The sequence below is a fragment of the Eumetopias jubatus genome, unplaced genomic scaffold (assembly GCF_037043125.1).
Source record: "Eumetopias jubatus isolate StellerSeaLion01/CBP00866 unplaced genomic scaffold, mEumJub1_p1.0 scaffold_7, whole genome shotgun sequence".
Classification (NCBI taxonomy): Eukaryota; Metazoa; Chordata; class Mammalia; order Carnivora; family Otariidae; genus Eumetopias; species Eumetopias jubatus.
Window position 1 is genome coordinate 141,475,618 of NW_028274813.1, and position 10,781 is coordinate 141,486,398.

At 66.7% G+C, this 10,781-nt stretch overlaps 3 non-coding genes across 3 annotated transcripts; all 3 read left to right on the top strand.

Annotated features, from left to right (window-relative positions):
• The first annotated feature begins 2,048 nt into the window (after positions 1 to 2,048).
• Positions 2,049 to 2,143, top strand: LOC148164024 (small nucleolar RNA SNORD116). The gene has a single exon (XR_015768690.1). It is a non-coding gene; the product is annotated as a small nucleolar RNA SNORD116 (small nucleolar RNA).
• A 2,816-nt stretch (positions 2,144 to 4,959) lies between these two features.
• Positions 4,960 to 5,054, top strand: LOC148164025 (small nucleolar RNA SNORD116). The gene has a single exon (XR_015768691.1). It is a non-coding gene; the product is annotated as a small nucleolar RNA SNORD116 (small nucleolar RNA).
• A 2,816-nt stretch (positions 5,055 to 7,870) lies between these two features.
• LOC148164026 (small nucleolar RNA SNORD116) lies at positions 7,871 to 7,965 on the top strand. Its single transcript, XR_015768692.1, has one exon. It is a non-coding gene; the product is annotated as a small nucleolar RNA SNORD116 (small nucleolar RNA).
• The last annotated feature ends 2,816 nt before the right edge of the window (positions 7,966 to 10,781 follow it).

The following is a 10,781-nucleotide window of genomic DNA, read 5'->3' on the forward strand; positions in this document are numbered from 1 at the left end:
CCCTACCGCCTCCGTGCCCACGTCACGGCGGCCACCAGCTGGCCACCGGGCCCGCCTTCAAGGTGCCTTGGTCCAGCGCTACGGTCCCTGACCGATGCGCCCCTGCGGTCTCTGTGTCCAAACAATGGGCCTCCGTGGGCGTCTTCCCAGAGTCTCGAGGCCGTGCGTAGGTGACGATGCGCAGACTGGCCGGGCCTCCGGCACGTTGCGTAGCCCACGGGGGACGGGGAGACCTCGTCTCCCTCGCCCGCGGCTCCTGAGTTGAGGGTGTGCTCCCGGGACGGTCCCAGTGACTGGGAGGCAGGGGACCCCAAATCCTGCTGTAGGGTGCGGGATCGAGGCCTCTCCTTGACCCCCTGTATGCCAGGCAGGGCAAGGCAGGCCCTGAGTGCACCGAGGGCAGCCAGGAACAGCGCCCTGGTGGCTAGGGGAGCTGGTCAAACGGGCAGCTCTCCTTGGGCAACGGAGCCGTCTTCCTCTCTCCGCGTCCGTCGCCATCGTGGCGGCGGGCCTGGAGATCCACAGAGGCCATAGTGCTGTTCCTGTGTCGAGCGAGGGGCCCTGGCTTGCATCCCACAGAGTGGTGGACTATCCCTGGCCCTTCCCTTGTGGGTGTCCTCGATGAAGGTCCCTGCGTGAGCCGTGCGGGTCCAGGCAGATAATTCTGGCTGGGGGACCTGCCAGGGCATGCACAAGGACGCGGCTGTGCACAGGGTCGCCGCCTGACTGCACATTTCCTCGGAGGCAGGGCCGACGGAGCCGCTGGCCGTGAACACGCCAGTGCCCTCAGTGGCAATGGGCCCTGGGTTCAGTGCGCCGCCAAGCTGGCACTCGGCGGGGCAGGGCACCGCTTGCCAAAGGCTGAGCTGCCTGGCTCCCAAGGGCGGATGGGCCGTGTTTGCACTACTTTGTGTCTGGCCTGGAGTCCAGGGCCCCTCCGCTCCCTAGTGCGATGGTTTGCCCCTGGCGTCCCAGGGCTGCCAGCATGCCCGCGGCCCTTGGGTTTTGCCGCCAAGCGCTGAGGTGCAGTCACAGCGGGACACCTAGCGGGCTGAGAGTGTCCAGGCGACCCGGCATCCCGGTTCGGAAGCGGGGCTAGGTCGAGACGGCGTGCCCTGCTTTGCCAGAGAGAATTTGAGACGGGGAGTCTCGGGCCATTTTCAGCCGACCCCATGGGCCAAACGGGCTAGTGGAGATTCAGTGGCCCGGTCTCGTGCCGTTGCATGGCAGGACGTGAGGCCATGATTCCACGTCCGGGCAGGGTCTTTCGGGACCTGAGCCTTGCACACGTGACCACCGACGCCCGTGCCCACCGCCCACCAGGCACGCACACACCCGCCCCTCGCGCACACGTGCCCACACGAAACAGACGCGAACTACAAAGAGGTAGAAGCCCATGTCTACACCCACCCGAACTCCACTTCCACACGCTCACAACACTGCCATTCTGACTCCCACGGCTGCACAGACTGGCGCGCCCGTGGCCGTGCAGACTTGCGCACAGGGCATCCTGCTCAGCCGCCCCCAACCCTGCCTGTGCGACAGAGGGACAGGACAGGCCGATGCGAGGCTGCACCTAGGAAGCAATCGGAGCGGTCCGGCGACCTGAGAACCTGGATCCTTTTCTCACGCGTGTGTGCCATTTGTCCCCACTTCTCAGGGTCGGTGTCCACGCCGGGCTCGCCGTTGGCCCAGGGAAGAAGGCTTTCCTGTCCTCGGATGCGCGGAGGGTGGCCGGGTGCCCGGAAGAAGTGTTGTCCAGCGCGGCGTGGGCACCCTGCGGAGGCATCGCCCAGACGGTAAGCCTTCCGATGTCTCCTGCGCAGACCTTGGCCGTGGGATAGCCTGCGCCCCCCTGAGAGCCTGCCAGTCCGCGCGTACCTGGTGGCATGCGGGCTCTGGCTCCGAGAGCGGCTGGAGCGCCCCTCTTGCTCAGTGGCTCGGCTCTGGTCGGTCCAGGCTGCTGGCGGGCACTCCCACCATCGGCTCAAACGTCTGAGCCGCCCGGACAGCTACGTTCGATGTGCCGGGCGGCCCCGAATGTGCTCGGATCGATGATGACTCCCTCATTCTGCATTCCTTGGAAAAGCTGAACAAAATGAGTGAGAACTCCCTACCGTCGTTCTCATCGAAACTGAGGTCCAGCACGTTGTCTCCCCCAGGGAAGGTAGGAGTGAGGGACAGCTTCCCCTCGGTCACACTGTCGCAGGCACCAGCAGCACGAGCACCCCCAGCACCGGCAGCGCCAGCACGAGCACAAGCAGCAGCAGCAGCAACAGCAGCACCCAAGGGCCTCTGCATCGGAGGGCCTCGCGGAGCGCTCCGGGTCCGCGAGGGGTTTCCCCTCCTTAGCTGGGCGTTCACGGCGCGGAGGTCCTCGGGGCCGTGGCAGGGCTTTGGTGGCATGTCGGGCCGCCGGCCTCCCAGCCGGAGGAGTCCCATGGCGTGGCGTTGGCACAGCCCCTGACAGCACGTGGCCCGGGGTAGCGTGCGCCAGGGTGGCGCTTCAGGCAGAAGTCCTGGCGATGTGTGTGGTGGAGCCTGCTTGCGGCAGCTCGCGTGGGTACAGAGGGGAGCCCCGGGGCGGCAAGCGGAGATCCCTCCCGCGATCTTTTTCCCGGTGACGTCCGTGCGGCTCCCCTCAGTGTAGGAGCCTGAGGGGCAGAGGCGCGAGGCGAGGCCGCTGCCCTGGACAGCGCCGGAGTCTCTCCCAGTGCACGCCCACAGTGACCTCGCGGGACCTGTGTGGTGGGTGCAGGGCGCCAATGGCGCCTCGGTACTGGCTCTTACATTGGCCCACAAAGGCCGGGAACGGGAAGGACGGCAGGCGTGTTGATTCCACGAAGGTGCGCGGCCTTAGCCGTTGTCTTTGCTTGGAGAAATCCGGTCATGGTTCCGTGGGTTGTGGGCACCCTACCGCCTCCGTGCCCACGTCACGGCGGCCACCAGCTGACCACCGGGCCCGCCTTCAAGGTGCCTTGGTCCAGCGCTACGGTCCCTGACCGATGCGCCCCTGCGGTCTCTGTGTCCAAACAATGGGCCTCCGTGGGCGTCTTCCCAGAGTCTCGAGGCCGTGCGTAGGTGACGATGCGCAGACTGGCCGGGCCTCCGGCACGTTGCGTAGCCCACGGGGGACGGGGAGACCTCGTCTCCCTCGCCCGCGGCTCCTGAGTTGAGGGTGTGCTCCCGGGACGGTCCCAGTGACTGGGAGGCAGGGGACCCCAAATCCTGCTGTAGGGTGCGGGATCGAGGCCTCTCCTTGCCCCCCTGTATGCCAGGCAGGGCAAGGCAGGCCCTGAGTGCACCGAGGGCAGCCAGGAACAGCGCCCTGGTGGCTAGGGGAGCTGGTCAAACGGGCAGCTCTCCTTGGGCAACGGAGCCGTCTTCCTCTCTCCGCGTCCGTCGCCATCGTGGCGGCGGGCCTGGAGATCCACAGAGGCCATGGTGCTGTTCCTGTGTCGAGCGAGGGGCCCTGGCTTGCATCCCACAGAGTGGTGGACTATCCCTGGCCCTGCCCTTGTGGGTGTCCTCGATGAAGGTCCCTGCGTGAGCCGTGCGGGTCCAGGCAGATAATTCTGGCTGGGGGACCCGCCAGGGCATGCACAAGGACGCGGCTGTGCACAGGGTCGCCGCCTGACTGCACATTTCCTCGGAGGCAGGGCCGACGGAGCCGCTGGCCGTGAACACGCCAGTGCCCTCAGTGGCAATGGGCCCTGGGTTCAGTGCGCCGCCAAGCTGGCACTCGGCGGGGCAGGGCACCGCTTGCCAAAGGCTGAGCTGCCTGGCTCCCAAGGGCGGATGGGCCGTGTTTGCACTACTTTGTGTCTGGCCTGGAGGCCAGGGCCCCTCCGCTCCCTAGTGCGATGGTTTGCCCCTGGCGTCCCAGGGCTGCCAGCATGCCCGCGGCCCTTGGGTTTTGCCGCCAAGCGCTGAGGTGCAGTCACAGCGGGACACCTAGCGGGCTGAGAGTGTCCAGGCGACCCGGCATCCCGGTTCGGAAGCGGGGCTAGGTCGAGACGGCGTGCCCTGCTTTGCCAGAGAGAATTTGAGACGGGGAGTCTCGGGCCATTTTCAGCCGACCCCATGGGCCAAACGGGCTAGTGGAGATTCAGTGGCCCGGTGTCGTGCCGTTGCATGGCAGGACGTGAGGCCATGATTCCACGTCCGGGCAGGGTCTTTCGGGAGCTGAGCCTTGCACACGTGACCACCGACGCCCGTGCCCACCGCCCACCAGGCACGCACACACCCGCCCCTCGCGCACACGTGCCCACACGAAACAGACGCGAACTACAAAGAGGTAGAAGCCCATGTCTACACCCACCCGAACTCCACTTCCACACGCTCACAACACTGCCATTCTGACTCCCACGGCTGCACAGACTGGCGCGCCCGTGGCCGTGCAGACTTGCGCACAGGGCATCCTGCTCAGCCGCCCCCAACCCTGCCTGTGCGACAGAGGGACAGGACAGGCCGATGCGAGGCTGCACCTAGGAAGCAATCGGAGCGGTCCGGCGACCTGAGAACCTGGATCCTTTTCTCACGCGTGTGTGCCATTTGTCCCCACTTCTCAGGGTCGGTGTCCACGCCGGGCTCGCCGTTGGCCCAGGGAAGAAGGATTTCCTGTCCTCGGATGCGCGGAGGGTGGCCGGGTGCCCGGAAGAAGTGTTGTCCAGCGCGGCGTGGGCACCCTGCGGAGGCATCGCCCAGACGGTAAGCCTTCCAAAGTCTCCTGCGCAGACCTTGGCCGTGGGATATCCTGCGCCCCCATGAGAGCCTGCCAGTCCGCGCGTGTCTGGTGGCATGCGGGCTCTGGCTCCGAGAGCGGCTGGAGCGCCCCTCTTGCTCAGTGGCTCGGCTCTGGTCGGTCCAGGCTGCTGGCGGGCACTCCCACCATCGGCTCAAACGTCTGAGCCGCCCGGACAGCTACGTTCGATGTGCCGGGCGGCCCCGAATGTGCTCGGATCGATGATGACTCCCTCATTCTGCATTCCTTGGAAAAGCTGAACAAAATGAGTGAGAACTCCCTACCGTCGTTCTCATCGAAACTGAGGTCCAGCACGTTGTCTCCCCCAGGGAAGGTAGGAGTGAGGGACAGCTTCCCCTCGGTCACACTGTCGCAGGCACCAGCAGCACGAGCACCCCCAGCACCGGCAGCGCCAGCACGAGCACAAGCAGCAGCAGCAGCAACAGCAGCACCCAAGGGCCTCTGCATCGGAGGGCCTCGCGGAGCGCTCCGGGTCCGCGAGGGGTTTCCCCTCCTTAGCTGGGCGTTCACGGCGCGGAGGTCCTCGGGGCCGTGGCAGGGCTTTGGTGGCATGTCGGGCCGCCGGCCTCCCAGCCGGAGGAGTCCCATGGCGTGGCGTTGGCACAGCCCCTGACAGCACGTGGCCCGGGGTAGCGTGCGCCAGGGTGGCGCTTCAGGCAGAAGTCCTGGCGATGTGTGTGGTGGAGCCTGCTTGCGGCAGCTCGCGTGGGTACAGAGGGGAGCCCCGGGGCGGCAAGCGGAGATCCCTCCCGCGATCTTTTTCCCGATGACGTCCGTGCGGCTCCCCTCAGTGTAGGAGCCTGAGGGGCAGAGGCGCGAGGCGAGGCCGCTGCCCTGGACAGCGCCGGAGTCTCTCCCAGTGCACGCCCACAGTGACCTCGCGGGACCTGTGTGGTGGGTGCAGGGCGCCAATGGCGCCTCGGTACTGGCTCTTACATTGGCCCACAAAGGCCGGGAACGGGAAGGACGGCAGGCGTGTTGATTCCACGAAGGTGCGCGGCCTTAGCCGTTGTCTTTGCTTGGAGAAATCCGGTCATGGTTCCGTGGGTTGTGGGCACCCTACCGCCTCCGTGCCCACGTCACGGCGGCCACCAGCTGGCCACCGGGCCCGCCTTCAAGGTGCCTTGGTCCAGCGCTACGGTCCCTGACCGATGCGCCCCTGCGGTCTCTGTGTCCAAACAATGGGCCTCCGTGGGCGTCTTCCCAGAGTCTCGAGGCCGTGCGTAGGTGACGATGCGCAGACTGGCCGGGCCTCCGGCACGTTGCGTAGCCCACGGGGGACGGGGAGACCTCGTCTCCCTCGCCCGCGGCTCCTGAGTTGAGGGTGTGCTCCCGGGACGGTCCCAGTGACTGGGAGGCAGGGGACCCCAAATCCTGCTGTAGGGTGCGGGATCGAGGCCTCTCCTTGCCCCCCTGTATGCCAGGCAGGGCAAGGCAGGCCCTGAGTGCACCGAGGGCAGCCAGGAACAGCGCCCTGGTGGCTAGGGGAGCTGGTCAAACGGGCAGCTCTCCTTGGGCAACGGAGCCGTCTTCCTCTCTCCGCGTCCGTCGCCATCGTGGCGGCGGGCCTGGAGATCCACAGAGGCCATGGTGCTGTTCCTGTGTCGAGCGAGGGGCCCTGGCTTGCATCCCACAGAGTGGTGGACTATCCCTGGCCCTGCCCTTGTGGGTGTCCTCGATGAAGGTCCCTGCGTGAGCCGTGCGGGTCCAGGCAGATAATTCTGGCTGGGGGACCCGCCAGGGCATGCACAAGGACGCGGCTGTGCACAGGGTCGCCGCCTGACTGCACATTTCCTCGGAGGCAGGGCCGACGGAGCCGCTGGCCGTGAACACGCCAGTGCCCTCAGTGGCAATGGGCCCTGGGTTCAGTGCGCCGCCAAGCTGGCACTCGGCGGGGCAGGGCACCGCTTGCCAAAGGCTGAGCTGCCTGGCTCCCAAGGGCGGATGGGCCGTGTTTGCACTACTTTGTGTCTGGCCTGGAGTCCAGGGCCCCTCCGCTCCCTAGTGCGATGGTTTGCCCCTGGCGTCCCAGGGCTGCCAGCATGCCCGCGGCCCTTGGGTTTTGCCGCCAAGCGCTGAGGTGCAGTCACAGCGGGACACCTAGCGGGCTGAGAGTGTCCAGGCGACCCGGCATCCCGGTTCGGAAGCGGGGCTAGGTCGAGACGGCGTGCCCTGCTTTGCCAGAGAGAATTTGAGACGGGGAGTCTCGGGCCATTTTCAGCCGACCCCATGGGCCAAACGGGCTAGTGGAGATTCAGTGGCCCGGTCTCGTGCCGTTGCATGGCAGGACGTGAGGCCATGATTCCACGTCCGGGCAGGGTCTTTCGGGAGCTGAGCCTTGCACACGTGACCACCGACGCCCGTGCCCACCGCCCACCAGGCACGCACACACCCGCCCCTCGCGCACACGTGCCCACACGAAACAGACGCGAACTACAAAGAGGTAGAAGCCCATGTCTACACCCACCCGAACTCCACTTCCACACGCTCACAACACTGCCATTCTGACTCCCACGGCTGCACAGACTGGCGCGCCCGTGGCCGTGCAGACTTGCGCACAGGGCATCCTGCTCAGCCGCCCCCAACCCTGCCTGTGCGACAGAGGGACAGGACAGGCCGATGCGAGGCTGCACCTAGGAAGCAATCGGAGCGGTCCGGCGACCTGAGAACCTGGATCCTTTTCTCACGCGTGTGTGCCATTTGTCCCCACTTCTCAGGGTCGGTGTCCACGCCGGGCTCGCCGTTGGCCCAGGGAAGAAGGCTTTCCTGTCCTCGGATGCGCGGAGGGTGGCCGGGTGCCCGGAAGAAGTGTTGTCCAGCGCGGCGTGGGCACCCTGCGGAGGCATCGCCCAGACGGTAAGCCTTCCGATGTCTCCTGCGCAGACCTTGGCCGTGGGATAGCCTGCGCCCCCCTGAGAGCCTGCCAGTCCGCGCGTACCTGGTGGCATGCGGGCTCTGGCTCCGAGAGCGGCTGGAGCGCCCCTCTTGCTCAGTGGCTCGGCTCTGGTCGGTCCAGGCTGCTGGCGGGCACTCCCACCATCGGCTCAAACGTCTGAGCCGCCCGGACAGCTACGTTCGATGTGCCGGGCGGCCCCGAATGTGCTCGGATCGATGATGACTCCCTCATTCTGCATTCCTTGGAAAAGCTGAACAAAATGAGTGAGAACTCCCTACCGTCGTTCTCATCGAAACTGAGGTCCAGCACGTTGTCTCCCCCAGGGAAGGTAGGAGTGAGGGACAGCTTCCCCTCGGTCACACTGTCGCAGGCACCAGCAGCACGAGCACCCCCAGCACCGGCAGCGCCAGCACGAGCACAAGCAGCAGCAGCAGCAACAGCAGCACCCAAGGGCCTCTGCATCGGAGGGCCTCGCGGAGCGCTCCGGGTCCGCGAGGGGTTTCCCCTCCTTAGCTGGGCGTTCACGGCGCGGAGGTCCTCGGGGCCGTGGCAGGGCTTTGGTGGCATGTCGGGCCGCCGGCCTCCCAGCCGGAGGAGTCCCATGGCGTGGCGTTGGCACAGCCCCTGACAGCACGTGGCCCGGGGTAGCGTGCGCCAGGGTGGCGCTTCAGGCAGAAGTCCTGGCGATGTGTGTGGTGGAGCCTGCTTGCGGCAGCTCGCGTGGGTACAGAGGGGAGCCCCGGGGCGGCAAGCGGAGATCCCTCCCGCGATCTTTTTCCCGGTGACGTCCGTGCGGCTCCCCTCAGTGTAGGAGCCTGAGGGGCAGAGGCGCGAGGCGAGGCCGCTGCCCTGGACAGCGCCGGAGTCTCTCCCAGTGCACGCCCACAGTGACCTCGCGGGACCTGTGTGGTGGGTGCAGGGCGCCAATGGCGCCTCGGTACTGGCTCTTACATTGGCCCACAAAGGCCGGGAACGGGAAGGACGGCAGGCGTGTTGATTCCACGAAGGTGCGCGGCCTTAGCCGTTGTCTTTGCTTGGAGAAATCCGGTCATGGTTCCGTGGGTTGTGGGCACCCTACCGCCTCCGTGCCCACGTCACGGCGGCCACCAGCTGGCCACCGGGCCCGCCTTCAAGGTGCCTTGGTCCAGCGCTACGGTCCCTGACCGATGCGCCCCTGCGGTCTCTGTGTCCAAACAATGGGCCTCCGTGGGCGTCTTCCCAGAGTCTCGAGGCCGTGCGTAGGTGACGATGCGCAGACTGGCCGGGCCTCCGTCACGTTGCGTAGCCCACGGGGGACGGGGAGACCTCGTCTCCCTCGCCCGCGGCTCCTGAGTTGAGGGTGTGCTCCCGGGACGGTCCCAGTGACTGGGAGGCAGGGGACCCCAAATCCTGCTGTAGGGTGCGGGATCGAGGCCTCTCCTTGCCCCCCTGTATGCCAGGCAGGGCAAGGCAGGCCCTGAGTGCACCGAGGGCAGCCAGGAACAGCGCCCTGGTGGCTAGGGGAGCTGGTCAAACGGGCAGCTCTCCTTGGGCAACGGAGCCGTCTTCCTCTCTCCGCGTCCGTCGCCATCGTGGCGGCGGGCCTGGAGATCCACAGAGGCCATGGTGCTGTTCCTGTGTCGAGCGAGGGGCCCTGGCTTACATCCCACAGAGTGGTGGACTATCCCTGGCCCTGCCCTTGTGGGTGTCCTCGATGAAGGTCCCTGCGTGAGCCGTGCGGGTCCAGGCAGATAATTCTGGCTGGGGGACCCGCCAGGGCATGCACAAGGACGCGGCTGTGCACAGGGTCGCCGCCTGACTGCACATTTCCTCGGAGGCAGGGCCGACGGAGCCGCTGGCCGTGAACACGCCAGTGCCCTCAGTGGCAATGGGCCCTGGGTTCAGTGCGCCGCCAAGCTGGCACTCGGCGGGGCAGGGCACCGCTTGCCAAAGGCTGAGCTGCCTGGCTCCCAAGGGCGGATGGGCCGTGTTTGCACTACTTTGTGTCTGGCCTGGAGTCCAGGGCCCCTCCGCTCCCTAGTGCGATGGTTTGCCCCTGGCGTCCCAGGGCTGCCAGCATGCCCGCGGCCCTTGGGTTTTGCCGCCAAGCGCTGAGGTGCAGTCACAGCGGGACACCTAGCGGGCTGACAGTGTCCAGGCGACCCGGCATCCCGGTTCGGAAGCGGGGCTAGGTCGAGACGGCGTGCCCTGCTTTGCCAGAGAGAATTTGAGACGGGGAGTCTCGGGCCATTTTCAGCCGACCCCATGGGCCAAACGGGCTAGTGGAGATTCAGTGGCCCGGTGTCGTGCCGTTGCATGGCAGGACGTGAGGCCATGATTCCACGTCCGGGCAGGGTCTTTCGGGAGCTGAGCCTTGCACACGTGACCACCGACGCCCGTGCCCACCGCCCACCAGGCACGCACACACCCGCCCCTCGCGCACACGTGCCCACACGAAACAGACGCGAACTACAAAGAGGTAGAAGCCCATGTCTACACCCACCCGAACTCCACTTCCACACGCTCACAACACTGCCATTCTGACTCCCACGGCTCCACAGACTGGCGCGCCCGTGGCCGTGCAGACTTGCGCACAGGGCATCCTGCTCAGCCGCCCCCAACCCTGCCTGTGCGACAGAGGGACAGGACAGGCCGATGCGAGGCTGCACCTAGGAAGCAATCGGAGCGGTCCGGCGACCTGAGAACCTGGATCCTTTTGTCACACGTGTGTGCCATTTGTCCCCACTTCTCAGGGTCGGTGTCCACGCCGGGCTCGCCGTTGGCCCAGGGAAGAAGGATTTCCTGTCCTCGGATGCGCGGAGGGTGGCCGGGTGCCCGGAAGAAGTGTTGTCCAGCGCGGCGTGGGCACCCTGCGGAGGCATCGCCCAGACGGTAAGCCTTCCAAAGTCTCCTGCGCAGACCTTGGCCGTGGGATATCCTGCGCCCCCATGAGAGCCTGCCAGTCCGCGCGTGTCTGGTGGCATGCGGGCTCTGGCTCCGAGAGCGGCTGGAGCGCCCCTCTTGCTCAGTGGCTCGGCTCTGGTCGGTCCAGGCTGCTGGCGGGCACTCCCACCATCGGCTCAAACGTCTGAGCCGCCCGGACAGCTACGTTCGATGTGCCGGGCGGCCCCGAATGTGCTC